The sequence below is a fragment of the Mauremys reevesii genome, linkage group 1 (genome assembly GCF_016161935.1).
Source record: "Mauremys reevesii isolate NIE-2019 linkage group 1, ASM1616193v1, whole genome shotgun sequence".
In the NCBI taxonomy this organism is placed as follows: domain Eukaryota; kingdom Metazoa; phylum Chordata; order Testudines; family Geoemydidae; genus Mauremys; species Mauremys reevesii.
In genome coordinates, this window is record NC_052623.1 from 101,182,777 (window position 1) to 101,202,458 (window position 19,682).

At 40.2% G+C, this 19,682-nt stretch overlaps 1 long non-coding RNA gene across 1 annotated transcript; it reads left to right on the forward strand.

Moving 5' to 3' along the window:
- Positions 1-853: 853 nt before the first annotated feature.
- On the forward strand, positions 854-17,040 carry LOC120387567. The gene is made up of 3 exons (XR_005590228.1): positions 854-1,218; positions 14,503-14,627; positions 16,784-17,040. It is a non-coding gene; the product is annotated as an uncharacterized LOC120387567 (long non-coding RNA).
- Positions 17,041-19,682: the final 2,642 nt, after the last annotated feature.

Sequence of the window (19,682 nt, forward strand, 5' to 3'; positions counted from 1 at the left end):
CTTTGGCGGCATTTTGGCAGCAGGGGGCCCTTCAGTTGCTCCACATATTCGGCAGCACTGAAGGGCCCCCTGCCGCCGAAATGCCACCGAAGACCTGGACCGCCGCCGGGCCAGGGCTTGTGGGGCCCCTCCGGGGCCTGGGGCAAATTACTCCACTTGCCACCCTGCCCTCTGGGCAGCCGTGGTGGTAGTTTTGGGTATGTTCCAATAGGTTCCCTGTTGCTGGGGTCAGACTCCATGATAGGGTTGCCAACTTTCTAATTGCACAAAACTGAACACCATTCCTCTGCCCTGAGGCCCTGTCTCTGCCCCCCCCTTCTCTGAGGCCCCACCCCCCACACGCTCCATCCACCCTCCCTCCATCACTTGCTCTCCCCCACCCTAAATCTATCTTTAAATCTATCTTTAAATGTATTTGCTTAATCTGGGTGGTTGGTTAATTGGTTAGCTGACTAGCTAACAGAGATTTCAGTAGAGAAGGAGAAAGAGTTTGCATGAATTCCAACTGAAATTTCTACAAGCAAGTGGAGGGAAGAGTTGTTTTTGACTCAGCAGATTGTATAGATTTGGTGATCAAAGACTCTAACCGAGACTCAGGTGAACTCAACCTAAGCTTTGGGGAACTCTTAGTTTCCTCTCAGTGTGTTTCTGTGGGGACTGACCTGTTTAGATTTAATTTGTTTTCTTTATTTATGCTTATGTATAACTGTGAAGATAATGTGGATTATAAAGTCGCCATGTTATGTTATAAAATGAAATTATTATTATTATTCATTGTTTCTTTATCATAAGATTTTATAAAGTTGGCACTTAATTAAGTTCATTCCTTTTGTTCTTTTGGGGACTTGAATGTGGGGATGTTGACGCTGTGCAATCCTTGCTGAAAATCCTTAGAGGCTGAATTCTCCAGCTGCTTTTATATGGGAGTTGGGAATTTTGGGGCACTGTAGAAGGGCAATGAAGTGAACTCTCACCCACTCAGAGATTACAGAAGCACAGACAGTTGAATTTAACTCAGATACACAATTCACAAGAAGAGGATCCACTGCTTGTTGATCCATTTCCCAGCCTGGGAAGAAAGGAGCTCCGTGGAGCCTGATGCAGACGAGACCTTCAACCTGGCCCCATCTACCAGCTGATACCCCAGGGGAAAGAGGCACTTTGGGGAGATGAGTCCAGCAGATAATTGTACCCCACCTCAGCTGAAGAGAACAAACTGTAAGTTATCAATGGACTGTCCATACTATAATAGTCAGATAATGTAAAAACAATTTTCAATAGCTATTCTTTTATTATTTTTTCACTCTAGCTTCCCTAGATAGACAATTTATTTTATGTTCCTGGTTTGGTATGTGTTAGAGAGAGCAACAATGCCAAATACTTGGCAACTGTTTGAGACTATGTCATAAATCTGATATTGGGTAGTCTATTGCCAGTTACTTACATCCACCATAGTTCTTATTCTATTGTAGCCATTCCACCCCTGCTGTGAGCTTTTCAGTTTTCACAAGGTAAGCTGAGTCATGCCTATCAGTATCTGGATGGGAGACCTCTATGGAAAACCCAAGATGCCAAAAGTAATGGTGTTAATGATTCAGTAGTTCTGTTCCCAGCATGGTGCTGGGGAGGTACAGTGCTGTCTTTAGAATAATAAGCACAACCAAGGTCCTGACCACTTTTTGTCATTCAGACCTCACTGTATTTTCCCCAAAGGAGATATGTTAACTTCAGTATACTGAATAAAGTTCAATATGGATAGGCCGGAAGCACATTTCTCCTGCAGTTTCAAATAGATATGAGGTTCTGCTTTACTTCCTATCCTATAAAATTGTTGTGTACTGTTGTTGCATTTAGATAAAAAATGACTACCACTTTTCATCCCAGAGGTGAATATGTTTCAGTGTGTGTGAAGTGAATCCTGTTAAGATAGCTTTTGCTATTGCAAAACCTGTAAATTGTCAGTTTCTCTTTCCTTATACCCCCTGTTTTCACTGACACAGAACTGGAACTGGCATTTTCTAAGCTTGGGTTCAGTCAAATGAATTTTTTAGAAACTCTGAACAAAATCTGGTTATCCATTTTGAATTAGGTGAGTGAAGAAAGAAGATGCTTTGCTCAATTAACGTATATTAAGCAAATTTGGAGTGGGAGAATAAATGACTCAAACAGATGAAGTTTTAAAACTGCATGTTTTAGATGCAACTGTTCCTCAACTGCTCCATAGCAATGTTAATGTGACTGTTGGGCCTCGATTCACCAAGGTACTCAAGCATGTGCCTATCTTTAAGCACGCAAGTAGCCCCTCGGCCGTCAAGAATTTACTGAATCAGGTCCATGTTGCACATACTGAGCTAAATACAGCCCTGGTGTAATTCTGTTGACATCAGTGGATTTACATTCTAAATGAATCAGGTTTACTGTGTGTATTTTGGATTCCTAGTTACCTGGTTAAACGTACATATATTGTACCAAATTCTGCTCTTCGGCCGTCTTTTGCCACCCATACCCCCTGTGACTCTCCCCTGTTCTTATCTATGACAACAGACAAGTTTTAGGTTGCTACTATAATTTGTAGCTCTTCTTGTTTCAATCATAACCTCATAGAATAAAGTGACAGTCATGAACTATTAGTGGCTGAAAGATATGAATTAATATGCTGACTTGTGTCTATTCTGTGATTTTTGAAAGCTTTACAGTTTTTAATTTAACTTTCTAGCCCAAGTATATCATAAGAGGTTTACATTACCAAATCCCAGAATACGCAGATGGCATCCATTTAACTGAATTTTTACTATTGGCCCTGGATGTGTCATGCAATGAAGTTCACATCTCCCTGAGTGTCATTAATTTCTTTGGCACTTCTTCACGGTAAATATATGTTTGACCAAATCCTGCTGGCCTTACTCTTGTGGGTTAATCCCACTGAGTTCATTGAGACTCCTTTTTGAAATGTTTATGACTAATAGTATCATTGTAAATTTTAAATTTTCAGGTAAGTAAATGGTTCTTAATTCTGCATATATCATGGCCATATGTGCAGGAGAAAGTCTCCAAACCACTCAAGTAAAAAGAAAATGAATAAATAAGAACTATAGCCCAGATCACCAAAGGTATTTAAGTGCCCAACTTCTACTGAAATCAATGGGAGCTAGATGCCTAAATACCTTTTGAGGATTTGGTCCCACATCTCCACCCATTTATGACATATGGCTTGTAAATGAATTTTCATGGAGCAAAGTATGTATCTAAACATGGCCCCTGGAATCTGAGAGATGACGAACCTTTGACTTCAAAAGATTGAAGAGGACTGTGAAATATATTTTGGGACAGGTGGCTAAATTCTGACAATTTTTCTTTGGCCATTACTGCAACTGGGCTGTGTCTACAAAGAAAATAAGACCTCCACCAGTACAGCTCTATCAGTGATTGGAATGGTGAAGGCTATTTTTCAAAGAGAAGACCAACAAGATCCTACTTCCTTTTTCCTCCCCACCCTCACTCTTTCCTTCACACTAACACTGTGGGTTCTCACCTGCTTACCTCCTCTGCCCCAATAACCTGATCCCTCCTCCCCCACCACATACCTAATGATCACCATTGTCCCCATTCTCCCACCCTCACCTTTCTTCTTAACTTCTCACTCTCATCGTAGAACACCCGCGCTAGCTCTGCCTTCCTTCAAATCCCATTTCTACCGCAATGGCTACTGGAAACTGCTAGCTGATAAAGGCTAGGGAGCAAGAGAAAACTTTAAATCATGACTCAACACTTTCATCCTTTGATTATAGTGTATTCTTTCTAACTCTTTTGTACATAAATTTAGTTCTGTAGAAGGATGGCTATGAAGGTTAAGAAGAAACTTCTACCCTGAGCATATTATTCCTCAATTGTCTGTCATGGCATTTCTTGCACTTTCTCTGTAGTACCTGGAACTGATCACTGTTGGAGATAGGATTTGCCTTAAACCATCTTGTCCAGTAGCCTATGTGGCAAGTACCACATAGTGTTGGTTTGATTCCAGAATATATTATACCTTAATCATAAGTAATATTTATTACTTGTTAAGGGCTGACATTGTAATAAATTCAGCATGTTCAGAACTCTGTTAATTACTTTTATGCCTAATGGTTGCTCCATTCTGTATTTTATTACTCGTGATTGCTGCCATGCGGCCATTACAGTTAAAAAGAGCTTAAAAATGTGACTAAAGGGTTTTTTTCACTGCTACCTGGATTCCCCCTTCTCCTCTTGCATTGATTATCCACCAATAAAGTCTTCCCTATCTTCCATAAGTCTCACTTTTAGATGAGTTGCATAGGCCCAGGGGATATTTTGGAGGGTTTACAGATGTTCAATTGCTCTGAAGATGGGAGCATTGCTGGCCTGTCAATCAGCACTAAAAATGATTGCTTCTTGTTCTCTTTGGCTCAGTGCTTCACTTTACAAAAGTAAATGTTACGCTTCAATTTCAGATATTTCCCCAACTCTGACCTTTCTGCCCAACATCTCAGTTATTGCAGATAACAAATGGGAGACAGACCAGGAGCTAGGACATGTTTCAGGTATCAAAATACTGGTAACTAGCATATGTAAAAAAGGGATTACCCTACTGATAATTAAAAGAGGAAAGTGGCATCCCATGCTTTTATGTCAGTGGCAGGTCATGGTAAAAGCAAAGTTGGTCAGTTGATTGAGATATCTTTGGAGGAGGGTAATAAAGCCTCTTCCAAAAAGCACCATTAAGTTGTTGCTTTAACTGTGCTAGGCAATGTACAAATATGGAGTAAGAAAGAAGGCTTGGCCTCAGTGTTTATGGTCTGACAAAAAAAAACAACCAAATGAAGCCTGGGGAGAAGGGACAGAACGTGGGAAAGTGATATGGGTGAAGATGCACACACAATTTGTTAGTGCTACTTTGTCTTTTCATTTTTGTTTATCCATTTCCCTTTTTATTTAAAGGAACAGGATGAATGGAAGGAGAACAATGAATAAATAGGAGCAAGGAAGTGGGGTGGGGGAGGAAGAAAGGAGAAGAGGCCCATAACAGTTTACCATTTAAGGTAGTATGAGAGGCCTATTACCCCATTCCAGGTGTCCAGAATAACCCAAAGTGGCCACTGGGAGGAAGATGGTCCCAGGGAATAGTTAGTGCCTGGGAGAGGGAAGTTATAGGGGAAAACACAGGTTATTATTCCTTTAAGGGCCCAGGACCAGGAGCCTTGTAGAGTGGCTAGGCAAGGCTCCCTTTTCCCTGTTTAGGGTAATTAGATCACCCTCAGAACGATCAAGGAGTAGTCACTCCCTGCGCATGGGTGATGCAAAAGGAGGCTCCAAGCTAGGGAAAGACGCTGCTAAGGAAGCTGCTGGAGTACAGTTCCTAGAAAGGGTTGTGATTCCCTGATGAAAAGTAGTGAGTTTGTGGGTTGGGGTGCCAGGATTTAAAAGGACACAGTCCCTAGCAGGGCTGTGAAATCCTGAATTTAAAGGGGTGTTTTTAGGAAGTGCATGGTGCTTAATAAATTAGACTCCAGGAGAGGGGGAATATTACTTTTGGCTCTCACTAAATTATTTCCAGGGACCGCAGAGGGAAACTGGGGCAGGATGCCTGCAGGGAGCCACCCCAGGCCATGAGGGGACACCCTGGAATTGCACCTGTCAACAGGGACATTAAGAGGGAAAGGAAGACACAAAGAAAGGAGAGTGAGGCTGGTGGGACTTTGAGGGAGAGGGGAAGGGAAGACTGCTGCAAATAGTCAGCAGACACAAATCAATTGAATTCAGATCATAAAAAGCAAACGGCTGACATCACTGGAGTCCAGGGCCTGTTAAGGGGTAAGGTGGTCAAGGGGCTTTAGCTGGCCTCTCCCTGCCCCTCATACTGCCTGTTGCTGTTGAGGGATAGTCCCTGATGCCCCCAGAGTCTGGACCCACCTGGGGAATGTCTGCTCTACTTCTTGCAGCCTATGGGGAGGCTTTTGGGGCTTGGCATAGCTTGTGGACAAACTGCTGTTTTCATTATAAAATCAAATCACTGAAGGTAGGCATGTGAATCAAAAGTCCCTATAGGAGGTTGGCCAGTAATGCCTCTAAAATGCAGTTACTATTCTTGGCGCACTTTCCATTCTGTGCTCTCCATCCCTTGTCCTGCATACAACTCCCAGTATTTTGAATGATGTGAGGGGTTATTTATTTCATTTCCCTATCTTTCCTTACAGATTGTAATGACTCTCTTGGCTTTAGGAAAACAGGATATTTGTTCTGCAGACTGTTGCTGTCATGTTAGAAACATAGCAGGTGGCATCATCTACCCATTTCTTGTCTTAAGTTTTCTTCAGCCTATAGAGTTAAAATCCAAAGCATGATTTCCTAACTTTGCCAGTCCTCGTTACTTAAATATAATTTCATTCGGAAGTAGCCCACTGAGCCCCTATGAGAAGGGAAGAGCCTCTAGCTGGTCGATGAAAACTTCCAGCCAATTAAAGAACAAAAAGAATAGGCAGAAGAGACATTCATGCAGACTTTATCCACCCAAAGATTTTGGCTGCACAAATTTGATTATCCATTGCCTTGCACATAGTGTAGTCAGTTATCCTTGCTCAAACTGAGAGCTCACAGTTCACCAGTGCAAATGCCTGCACAAGATGCAAAGCCAGGGAGTGTCAGAAAGTAGGGACTGTTAAATAGATGAGAAAGTGGAGAGGTTCTCTCACTGACACAGAAGAACCATACAGAAAAAAATATATTTTTGCCTCAGTGTGACATATGTTTGTGGAAATATGCTTATGAGTGTAAATACAATGTAACTGGGATATGCTTTATGCAAAAGATCTCTTGTGAGGTATCATTACAAAGCTTATAATTTACTGAGTATGTTCAACCTATTTGTATGTATCATTCTTGTATCTAAAACTAGAAATATGAAGTATTACTCTGAAGTCCTATTGTGACTATGCAAAGTTTGGGCCATTAATGGAGGCTTGGAATCTTGATGGCTCCCATTAACTAGGACAATTGGTGGTAAATGGCTCTGTTTACTTGTAAGCCCTCCTGTATATGTGGGTGCCAACCAGTGAGTAATGAAGTCTCACAGGACATGTGAACATGTCACATGATACTGGAATCCATCTTGAACCTGGTGCTTTTCCATTTAGAAGGAAGGGTGGAAACCCAGAGAGAGACAAAGGATTCCTGCCTTTTGCCAAAGATATAAAAGGGAGGGCTGCAGTCATAAGAAAAGCCCTAGTTACCACCTGACGTGGAACTAACAAGAACTGTACTAGGGGAAAGGATTGGGCCCAGACTAAGAAGGAGTCTAGTCTGTGAAATAAGTTTATTGGAACATCTCTGAGAGTGAGATTTACCTGTATTCAGTTTCTTAAATGTATTAGGCTTAGACTTGCATGTTTTGTTTTATTTTGCTTGGTAATTTACTTTGTTCTGTCTGTTATTACTTGAAATCACTTAAATCCTACTTCTTATACATAATAAAATCACTTTTGCTTATTAATTAACCCAGAGTTATACCTTTAATTAATACCTGGGGGAGCAAACAGCTGTGCATATCTCTCTATCAGTGTTATAGAGGGCAGACAATTTGAGTTTACCCAGTATAAGCTTTATACAGAGTAAAACAGATTTATTTGGGGTTTGGATCTCATTGGGAGCTGGGAGTCTGGGTGCTGGAAATAGATGACTTGCTGAGCAGTTTTTGGTTAAAACCTGCAGCTTTGGACCTGACCTGAGTCTGTGTTGCAGCAGACTAGTGTGTCTGACTCAACAAGGCAGGATTCTGGAGTCCCAAGCTGGCAGGGAAAATGGGCTCAAAGATAATTCCAGCACATCAGGTGACAGGTGCAAGGGGGTCTCTGTGACCAAACCCGTCACACTCAGGACTGGGATGCATGACATGAGCAGGGACTGTTGCTTGCAGTCAGCAATATTTTTTTAGATCTTTCTTTTTCATCTTCACTAGATGACAGCAAAGCAACACAGTGTAACTTTCCCTATTGCAAAAATACGACAGTATCACCACATATCTACTTAACGTGCTCTTTTTGAGCGTATGTGTGAAGTCAATAGATAGTCAATTCAAAAACATACCTCAGACGAACATTATTAAAGTTTCAAAGTGAAGCATTCAAAAGTTAGGAAATGCCAGAATTAAGATTGCCTGTGAATGCAGCTTGTGGTCTTTTCACAGTGAATCGTGTTTCTGTGTACTGTGTCTTATATCACAACCAATGTAATTAATGTTCTTAATGTACAAGTTTTAAGAGTTCCATTACACAAAGGGAAAAAGTATTGAGGGGAAAGTGACTTGAGTCAGCTTCCATCGCATTAAAGCAAGATTGACTTCTTTTTGTAGCTTGTATCCTAATTGTGATCAAAACAGCAGGAAATTGCCTGCTGTTCACATTTTTATTCATTTAAAGACCTTTTTTGCATACTGACAACTTTTTGCTTTTAAACAACCCTATGAATGTGATAAAAGTTGAGCTTTGTCCTTCTGCTAATACCACCGCTGTATGTGTCATGTTAACCATTACTATATATCAACCACCCACAAGCTGGGTTCCTTTGTGTCATTGTGAATTATCACTTCATTCAGCAGCAGCTGCTGTGGAAGCAGTGGCCTCTGCTAAACTTGAATGCAAATTTATGTAATATTATACTGGTCAAAGTAAAGAGATCACCACTCAAGTATCTTTTACTGAGGGTCTGTTTAAACAGAGCATATAAATCACATGGGTTTAGAATATGCTATTTAGGAGTCCCTGGTAATTATGACACTGTAATTCACTGACGGAATGTGGAACTATCCAAAAAAGTAAATGCATGGGGGATCTTCAATGAAAAGTATGGTAAATGTGTCTGTAATTTATTCTTTAAAGATAACTCCTTAGCACAGTACACTGTAGAGCTGATTGGAACATTTCAACTAAACATTTTTTAATCAGAAAATGCTGTTGCCTTGACACTAGAGTGTTTCATGGAGATGTCTTGATTTTGATGGTGTTTTCGATGGAAAGGTTTCTGAGGTCCAAGGTGGACTCTCTGGTTAATTCCAGAGAGGACAGATAGATGAATAGAAAACCTGCCCTACAAAATTCCATTTTGCAAAATATTTTAGAAGGTTTGGGGTTTGTTCTGGTGTGTGACTGAAAACAAATTTTGAAAGTCTTTGTGAAATAGAATCGCTGTTTCTCCGGCGCACTTTAGTGCACAACTAGAGTAACTGGATTTGTGCTTCGGCTGGGCACAACAGAATTCTATCCCCAGGTCCTAGATATTCAGCAATGCCTCTTTGAAGCTGCCATTGCAAAACTAAGGTTTCAGCAGCTCCTTCGTGACACCCAATTCAGTGAGCAGAAATGGCTGATGGATCCACTGCCCCTTCCACTCCTCCTCACAATGCCCCAAACAGCCTGCATGGCTTTGTGCAATGACCCCATAAGGAGCTCTGCTGCAAGATGTATCCTCTGGGCAGGCTTACCAAGTCCTGTCCCTTCCTCTTCTCCCCCATGTAGGGGGAACTGTTCTCTTTCTGCTGTGTCTATTGTCCTCTGCAACCACAGTGTGGGTTTGGAGGCCAGCTTTATATCTGTGTACAAGATCGTTATTTCTGAGTTTGCTCAATGTATCTGACTGGGGAAGCATAGAACATTGAAAATTTTAAATGCAGAAGTAAAAATACACCCTAGAAAATAGGCTACCAGACCTCCCAGTCCAAGGGAGGCATCATCCCAGGAGACCTATTCACTCCTAACCCCACCCAAATACAAAATTAAATAACTCATTGAATTAATGAAATACATACATCTCTAGTCAATCATTGTCTTTTTCTATGTTTGTAGAGTGCCTAGCACAATGAGGGTCCTGGTCCATGACTGGGACTGATTAGGTGCTTCTGCAGTACAAATGAAAAATAATAATAGTCCCATCCCCATGCCTTTGTCAGTATGTTGCCTGCTTATAGGTTCTTGGCCACTTTAATCTGCAGTTATATAAATTTTATGAGCCAGCTCATTACTTCCTGGCCACCAGGAAATTACTGGCCCAGCTGATACAGCCGGTCACTCTTTGGGGCTGGCTTTTTTATTGGGATTGTAGGTTTGGCACTTGGGTCTTAATCCTATGTCATGGACCGATCATTATCTCCTGCACTTTGAGATTAGAGCTCATCTCTCCTGATGGAGGTGCAGGGCCTATTTTGATGGTCCAACCCAGGAAATTGATGGAACCAAAAATCTTCCAGAGAGCTCTGAGGGAGAATCTTGTTCCATCAACAGCTCACTCCTTTCATGGTTTGATAGGGCATTATCATTGTCTTGTCTTCTACCACTGATGAGGTGGCCCGCTAGGTGCTATCTTCACTAGTTTCGTTCTCACAGATTGCTCTGCTTAAGGGGTGATCTGAAAAAAGTGAAGGGAAAAGGAAAATGGCTGGAGTGCTGGTGGCAAAATTCTTGAGCCGGGGCTGATCGTTTGCAGGAAAAATGATCTTTGTAATTCTTTTATTTGCCTACTGTACAGACACAATATAAAAAGTTGTTTTCCTCCACCAAGGCATCTGCAGAATCTTGGACAGCAGATTTGTTTCTGGCGGTTGGTATGGTAAATCAAGGCTGTGTTGGCTTAATAGGTGGTCTGAGTCCCTCCCAATCTGAGGAAATTGCTTGTTGTTTATGAATAAGATTGATTGATTTGTTTGGGGTGGGCTGTCTGCTTCCATGGCAACAGATCAAGGTTTAAAGGAACAAGATTCCCTTCTTCTCTGCTGGACTTCCAGCCAATGCTGTTCTCTGAAGTTCTGGAGATGTTGAGAGAATTTTGTTTCATAACCTATGTTTGGGAGTCTAGGATGTGGAGAACCACTGCTCCCCAGCAGCTGTTGGGCAGACAAGTGGTCTGTCTGGCAGGAAATCAGGCAGACTGGCCTGCCTTGTTTCCCTCAAAGGTTTGATGAAATTGACATTTCGACACGTTCCCATGGAATGTCTCATTTCTGTCAAATTAGCATTTTCCAACAGAAAACTTCTCTGACAAAAAAAACCAACCTTGACTGGCTCTTCTTCAAAACTCTTTGGAGACTAAAACTGGTGCAGACCAGTGGTTCACTTGCTGAGCAGGGCATCTTACTGGGAACTTACGACACCTGTGCTCAGAGATCTGCACTCTCTGCCTGTTGGTTTCTGAGTGGAGCTTAATGTATGGTTGTGACGTATAAAGCCCTAAATGGCTTGGGGCCAGCTGCCTGAGGGATCCCCTCTGTCCCCATGCTGTACTGCCATAGCTATAGTGGGGGCATTTAATCTGGATCATCTCATTATAAAAGCAAGGGAACTGCTAGTTGGGCATTCTCTGTGAGGGTCCTGAGACTCTGGAACTTACTGTCCTCCTTGGTCTGAAATAGCCCGAATTAAGTGATTTTTCCAGGCATTCTGCAAAATACATCTGTTTGGGAGGGTTTTTGAAGAGGACCAAGCCTGGGCTTTCCATAATGATAAAGAGTTGGAAAGGAGTTTTGATAGGGCCTGGCGGGCTGAGTTCCCATTAAAATGATTCATTTAATGCTGCTGGGATGATATATATTATTAATGATGTGTTAGGGTTCCTTGAGCTTGGGTAAGCATCTTTTTAATTATTTTTAATCTGAATAAATATTATACTTCTCTCATATCTCTTCTTGCCTGTACAATGCTTATCATACTGTGGGTGCTATATAAATAATTATTAGTACTGGTAATAATATCCAGGAGTTCCTCCTGTCATCTTCCTAAAGAATGGACAATACCCTCTGAGTTCTTTATAGGACCAACTTATGTAAGGACAGCTGGCACTAAATAATGGTCTTAGGAGATCAAACTGGATAAATAAAGTCCACTCTTCATCCTATCCCAAAACACGAGCAATAGACGAGAGAGACTACAGAGTATAATTACTGTAGTGCAGTATTGGATTTGATGTGGAACAGTCATAGATGTTTTCTATTTATAATGTTTATCCTTGCTGTTTAGTTTGCAGGTTCATGAAAATAAAAATCTTCCATCTATGATTGTCAATTTAAACCTTCTCTTCTGATATGTAAACCTTCTCTTCTGATATGTAATATTTTTAAAACTTTTTTCCAGCTATCATCTCATTTTCTTTTTCCTTTATTTCTCACTTATTTCCTCTTCTACATCTCATTCTAACTCTTGCTTCAGTGGATCTATATTTTATCTTTGTCTTTTTCTGATCTAAGAAACTGACTTTTTTTTCAGCTGTGCTTTGTGGTTTTGGTTTTTTTAAAATTTTAAAGCTATGCTTTATACCAGTATTTGCCTGTCTCAAGCTTCATGTTGCTAAGCAACATTTCCCCTCGCCCTTTCTGCAGCCTGGTTGCCATAGTACTGCCTGCCTGTGCTATCAAGTAGCGAAGAGCAGTCATTACTCACTAAAAAATAGGGCTGTACAGGAAAATAAACATTCTGAAGCATTTTCTTTTCTTTTGAACTCTTTTTGCTCTCTAGTGGAATAATATGGCCACCCATTATAATAGCTGTAGCGTCCCCATTATAAGTTACTTTATTTTCCCACTCTAGTTATTGGTTAGGCCTCTGTTAAAAACAAAAATAAAACAAATTACATTGCTGACTCACTTGACATCTGCAATGTTGTTTATACCAACTAAGGAGCTTTGAGAATATATTTTCTATGGTCAATTTTTTCATACGTATGCCTAAAGTCACACCCATACCTAAATAAAAATAGCCTTATTTTCAAAGATGCTGAGCACCTGCAACTCCCAGTGAGTTATATGGGACAGCAGATGCTAAGTATCTTTGAAAATTAGATCTTCTTTATTCAGAAACCTACATGTGGATTTAGAGGGTTAATTTAGGCACTGAGTTTGAACATTTTGGCTATAGTACCTAAACTGTTCTACAACACAAAGTCATGGTCCTTGCCCCTAAAAGAATACACTGGCTAAACATTAGCTCCTCTTCTCTCATGCGCACGCGCGCACGCACACACAAACACACACACACACAAAAAGGTTCTCACAGAAAGAGAGAAGCTAAAAATTAAAGGGAAACACTCCCACAAGCTTGAGGAGGAAGAAATGGAGAGGTCACCTTCTCCCTGCAGGAACTTTACTCTCCTTTATCTCTAAAACGTACTAAGCAAACTGATGTCAAGAAGCCCTGCACCTTGCTATTAAATTTTCCAAGACCCTTTCAAGACATTGATACTAAAAAATAGAAAACAAATGGTTTTTTTCCTAAAACAAAATAACCCCCCCTTCTTTTTCATAAGCCTATCGATTGCATAGACTTTCCTGTAGAGGTAATATAGAGCCTAGGAATATAGAGCTAGAGGTCTCTAATCATGATATAATGTCCAATCAAAAATTATTAACTTGGTCTGGTGCATTTTCTTTTTTAAATGTAAAAATTATCAGTTAAAACATTAAATTAAATGTTTTAAATAAACATGTATGTTTTGTGAGGTGATCTGTGTGAGAAGAAAATTCAATGAAGAGAGCCAATGTCTTTTGTTTTTATACCATTAAGTGTTTGTGAAAGCTTAGAACTTCTTCCGTGTTCCATTTTTGATGGAGCATTATGATATTTAATACCAAGAGAGGCTAGGCCCCTCTGGCTCTGTCCTCATTGACCTCTTCATTAATCCAGTCCTGAGTGCATGCCTATTTCAACAAGTACAGCAGGTTTGGGCTGCTTACCAGTTATTAAGCATTACGCTTTACACCATTAAACCACCTTGTACTTTTTGGTTTTCTTTGTCCTTGAAAAGGGTTCTTTCTTCATATGTAAGAGGAGTGTCAATATAGCTATTAAATGTCTCAAATTCCCTGCCTGCATTCTGCTGCCTTTGACAATATCAGTCTACCCAATTAGCTAGTAGCTCAGCATTCTTTCTTTTTCTCATGCCAGTCTAATGAACATTAAATAAAATTGTAGAGGGTCCAAGAGAAGCTATTTAAAAAGCAACATTTACCAACTATATAATAGAAGACTGGTTATCTTAGATACTACTGTGTTGTGACTCTGCAAAAGTTGACTTTTAATGGTGATCACTGCATGTGCAATATTATAAATATGCACTATGGCTTAGATTTGTAAAGGTATTTGGACATTGCTGTGCTCATTGTGTGTTGCAACACACAAACTGATTTAGGAGCCTGAATCTCCCTTTCAAAAGGCCTAAATCACATCTATTGTCAATGAGATTTGCAAAATGAGATGTATCCTCCTAAATCAGTTAGGCATTGCAACACTGAGCACAGCAATGCCTAAATACCTTTCAATATCTGGGCCTATGTCTATTTATCCTGTTTGATAGCCATACTTGTTTAATCCCCTCTTCCAGATTCCTAGTTCTGTACAAGATGGCTCAATTGAAAGCAGTTTGGGAAATTTCACACCCCCTTGAGCTTTCTGAATTACAAATAAAACTTTGAATGGACTGTTCCACTAACAGTAAGTTGTATTTCTTTAGGAGAGAAGAAGGTCTAAGAAAGAAAGAACAGAGGTGAGGCTGAGTCTGAAGGCGGGAGAGAGAGATACAATAAAGATCTTGCAGGAAAAAATTCTGAAAGCAGAGAATAAGTTGTAATAAAGACAGTAAGAAACTAAACTTAGGCACTGAAAGCATAGTATGTGTATTACAGTAATCCATGTTGGATCTCAGAAAAGCACTACTAAAGCTTTGTCTCTCATCACTGGATTACTCTGTGCATGTGAAATACATTAAAAGTTTAAAACAGACATTCAGAGATAGATACATCTAGATATTTTAAATGTGTCTATCTCCCAAAATGTATTCCTGTGCCAAGCAAGAAACAGATCAATAAATTAGAATATATTACAAATTCAAATGTGAGTAGTAAAAAAAAGCTGAAGTGCCACATGAATTCTTCTTACCATGTTTTCAATAATAAAGTATTTAAGATATTGCTTGGAGATCTGCTACAGCTGGCCAGAGACTGAGAATTCTGTTTCACAGACTTTTGAGATGCCAGAATTTGTTTTGTTCCCCATCAGAATGAAAGCCAAATGTTTCAAAAGTTTTTCTGAAATGAAATTTTGTTAAAATGTCCCCTTTTTATTTTTTAATAAAAAAAAGTCAGACTTTAGACTTTCTCGCTCATAATCCAGAGAATCCACCCTGGCCCTCAGACATGTTTCCATTGGAAAAAGTTGTTGAAACAGAGACACCTCTGCAAATGTTTTGATTTTGATGAAATGGCATTTTCCAAGGGAAAAAAATTAAGTTAAAAATGTTCTGACCAGCTCTAATGTCTACTATCTTAAAGAGAAAAAGGTGGGTGAGGTAATGTCTTTAATTGGACCAACTTTCTCTGCTGAAAGAGACAGGTCTGAAGGAAGAGCTCTGAAGAGCTTGAAAGCTTACCTCTTTCACCAACAAAAGTTGGTCCAATAAAAGATATTACCTCACCCACCTTGTCTTTATCATATCCTGGGACCAACACAGCTACAACATCATTATTTTAAGGGAATTCATGATTAGTAAATCAACATGCACAGAAAGGTAGGGTGCCTCCGGAACTGACCCTTTAGTTCCTTAGAGGTTTAGCTAAAGACAAGTATTGCCAGAATACAAGTCCAAGAACCGGATGAAAACACTTGTTCTTATTTGTACTACTATAGTTAGGGCTTCATTTCAGTCAGATGGGCTGCTATTTGAATGGAGGGGAATTATCCAGATTGAAAATATCTAACTTGTTGCTTTATGTTTGAGAGGGGAACAGAATAACTTGAACTTAAAACCCAGTGGAATAAAGGGTCTCTCTATTTGCGATGTCTTTATCTGGGTTTGACAATAACTTCTCCATGCAAAAATTATGGCTGTTCGGTCTGTCTTCTACTTTCTCAAATGTTGAAGCACAGAACACACCCACCCGTCATATCTGCATATGACTCATTGAAAATGAAAGCCTAAAAAAGACACTACCTCTGCTCACAGTTCTTGGCTAGATCTAGATCAATGTAACCCCCATCAACAGCATTTCTCCATAGCCTCTCCCATACACACACTTCCCAGGCTCACTCTTTACGTTGTTGGGGTCTCTGCACCTCTATGGTTCTGACTCACTTAGACAACTCCATTAATTTTTATTTTCTTCCAATTCCCCATCCTTTTGTTGTTACTAAAATCCAGTCACCCTCTTTTCAGTTAGGTACTCCCACAAAAGCCATCTGCTTGTTGTTATCTGATTCCTCAGTGTAGTTTGTGTACCATACTATCCTCTCTTTTTGTTTTTATTTCTGCCCCCTCCACACACCATCACTTGAAATCTCATGATTTTAATGCTCCTAAGTCTTTCCTTGTGTTCCTTCTAGATACATTTGTTTGTTGCAAGTACTTTCTCCCCCTCTGGCCCAGGCCTCTGATGCCATTCCTTACAGTTGCTTAGGTGTTCATCCCAAAATAACTCCATTCATTTAGAGGAGAAACAGCCTAGTATATTCAGTACAATGCCATGATTACTCAGTCTATTTCATCTGAAGAGTTAAAAATGTCTGTGCACCATAACTTATCCTCATTTGTGCAGGAAAAAAGCAACATAAAATCCCATTTGAAGCCATATATTAGCAAATGTTTTTGTCTTTTTTGGTCTTTGAAGAACAAGATGTCAGACTGACCAAACAATGCCTTGTCCTTATAGTTAGTGCCTAGGACTTTAAATTTGCACTTTCAGAGAGTCACAAACAATGATACCAATTCTGACAGTTACTGCTATTTTGTTTCTTTGTAGGTAGTGGCTATGATGATTCTAACCTTAAAGAGTCTGGAAAATTCTCTGGATTGAGCACTTACTTCATCCACGAAGCAGCAAAACAAACATCTGGCCATGCAGTTTCCACACCTTCAGGGATCCCCAATATTTCCATATTCCTTCACTGAAGTTTATTTTCCTTGCCATCCTATTTATTTTTAAAAGCTTAGTCTGCTTTAATTTACAGGAACTCCTCACTTAATGTCATCCCGGTTAACGTTGTTTCGAAGTTAAATTGCTGATCAGTTAGGGAACATGCTCATTTAAAGTAGTGAAATGCTCCCTTCTAATGTCTTTTGGCAGCCGCCTGTTTTGTCCACTGCTTGCAGGAAGAGCAGCCCGTTGCAGCTAGCTGGTGGGTGGTTGGAACCAGGGTGGACCAGCAGCCCCCCTATCAGCTCCCCACTCCCCTAAGTTCCCTGTGCAGCAGCTGTCCCTCCCCACACTGCCATGTGCTGCTCCTGCCCTCTGCCTTGGAGCTGCTCCCAGAGACTCCTGCTTGCTGTGCAGGGGGAGGAGAGAAGTGGGGAGCTAATGTCAGGGTGTCTCCCCCTCCCCCCTGCTCTTGCATCCTGCCTACCCCATCTTCCATAGAGCAGGGGGGACACACAACAGAGGGAGGGAGCTTCTAGGCAGTAGCTGTGGGTCTCAGGTCTCAATTCACAAGGCAGTGTACTTAAGCCTGGGGTCAGCTACTTAAAAAGGAAATGCACATTTTTTTCTCTCACACACAGGGTGTGTGTCTCTATCTGCCCTCCCTCCCTTCCTGCTGCCTTGTAGAGTGTTGTGAGAGTTAACTCTTCAGGGCTCAGTCAATTGCTAGTTCATTTAGCAATAAGGCATTCCCTGGGAAATATCCCACCCTCTGACTCCTCCATCTCAACCAGTCTTCACAATCATCACTGTGTACCAGTATTAAATTTTGTTTCAAACTTATACTGTGTGTGTGTGTGTGTGTGTGTGTGTGTGTGTGTGTGTGTGTGTATACAGATATATATATAATATAGTCTTTTGTCTGGTTAAAAAAAAATTCCCTAGAACCTAACCCCCCCTATTTACATTAATTATCATGGGGAAATTGGATTCACTTAACATTGTTTCACTTAAAGTCGCATTTTTCAGGAACATAACTACAACGTTAAGTGAGGAGTTCCTGTACTTCCCGCAACAAGTTCAGATCCCTCAATCTTAGTATCAGTTACCTGTGCCTTTTCATCAGAGCCTGTAGCTTTGAATCCCAATATTCAGAAATTCTTTCATTCACAGAGGAAATTATTCTTAACAGGTATCCAGTTTCTGTTCTGTGCTGCAGGCTGTTGCTTTCAAAGACACAATTTTGGATGCTGTGTAAGGATCAGATTAGTCTCCCAGTTGTAGTCAGGGCTCACAACTTCACCATCATAGAGATTCCCTTTCCCTTGGATTTGGCATCAACCCACCTTCTTGTGTTGGTGAGGATTTCCTCAGTGCATTAACTTGCACATCACTCCATACCCATTTAGACCCAGTGATTTGGAAGGCCCATTTAGCTCCTGGATTAGTCCATGTTGGCAATATTGAAAAGTTTTGATTTTTTTTTTTTTTTAAGAATAGCAGTTCAATTTCTTGTGAACCCTATTTTATTCTATCCTTTCTGTTGGTACAAGGTATTTTATAAAACTCATAAATTGTGCTGGTGAAATTTACAAAAAATACTACATTAACGTATATCTGAACATCTTTAGATAATGTTCGCTATTGTTCAGATACCTATTCTACAATTTATTGTCCTTTAGGCCTATTAGTAATTTTGCAAATCTTTATGTGCTTTTGCTATTACTTAGTAATTAATCCCTGTGACATTATTGACATAAACTATGACCATATAGATCATTGTTGCAACCGCTGTTATATATTTGCAGCAAATATTGTACAAAGGTTGTTGTGTGAGGTGTCTATGGAAAGGTTATGATTTGCTGGTTATGATTATGCTATCTTTATGTGTGTACCATTTTGTAGTTGAAATTATGAATATTGGCTATGTACTTGTATCTCAATGTGTTTTGATTTTAATTAGCCTCAGTGAAGCATTTGGTCAGCCTCTTAAGAAAGGACTATTCTCAGTAAATGCCCAGTCAAGAAACACTTAACTGACAATGAACTTTGGGAGATGCCAATCCACATCTGAGCTTTCTTGGGAATGTTCAAACTAACATGTAAACAATGGCTTTGGCCTGTAAACTGAGTCATGCATGGACATGTGACTTGCCGATGTGACTCCAGACTCCATCATGCTGCTGTGATTTTCCACAGTACGAACAAAAGGGGTCCTTCCACAGGCAGAGAATATAAAAGGCCTGAAAACCCCTCCATTTTGTCTTCAACCCTGCTTCTTACTTCTGGAGGAAACTTGCTACAAACTGAAGCTCTGAACAAAGGACTGAATGACCCATCCCAGCTGTGGATGTACTCCAGAGACTTGATTTGTGCCTGCAGTTTATACAAGCCTGAACTAAGAACTTTGCCATTACTATATGTAATTGATTCCATTTAACTAATTTTAGCTCTCATCTATATCTTTTTCCTTTTATGAATAAATCTTTAGATTTTAGATTCTAAAGCAGGGGTAGGCAACCTATGGCACGTGTGCTGAAGGCAGCACGCAAGCTGATTTTTAGTGACACTCACACTGCCTGGGTCCTGGCCACCGGTCCGGGGGGCTCTGCATTTTAATTTAATTTTAAATGAAGCATCTTAAACATTTTAAAAACCTTATTTACTTTACATACAACAATAGTTTAGTTATATATTATAGACTTATAGAAAGAGACCTTCTAAAAACGTTAAAATGTATTACCGGCATGTGAAACCTTAAATTACAGTGAATAAATGAAGGCTC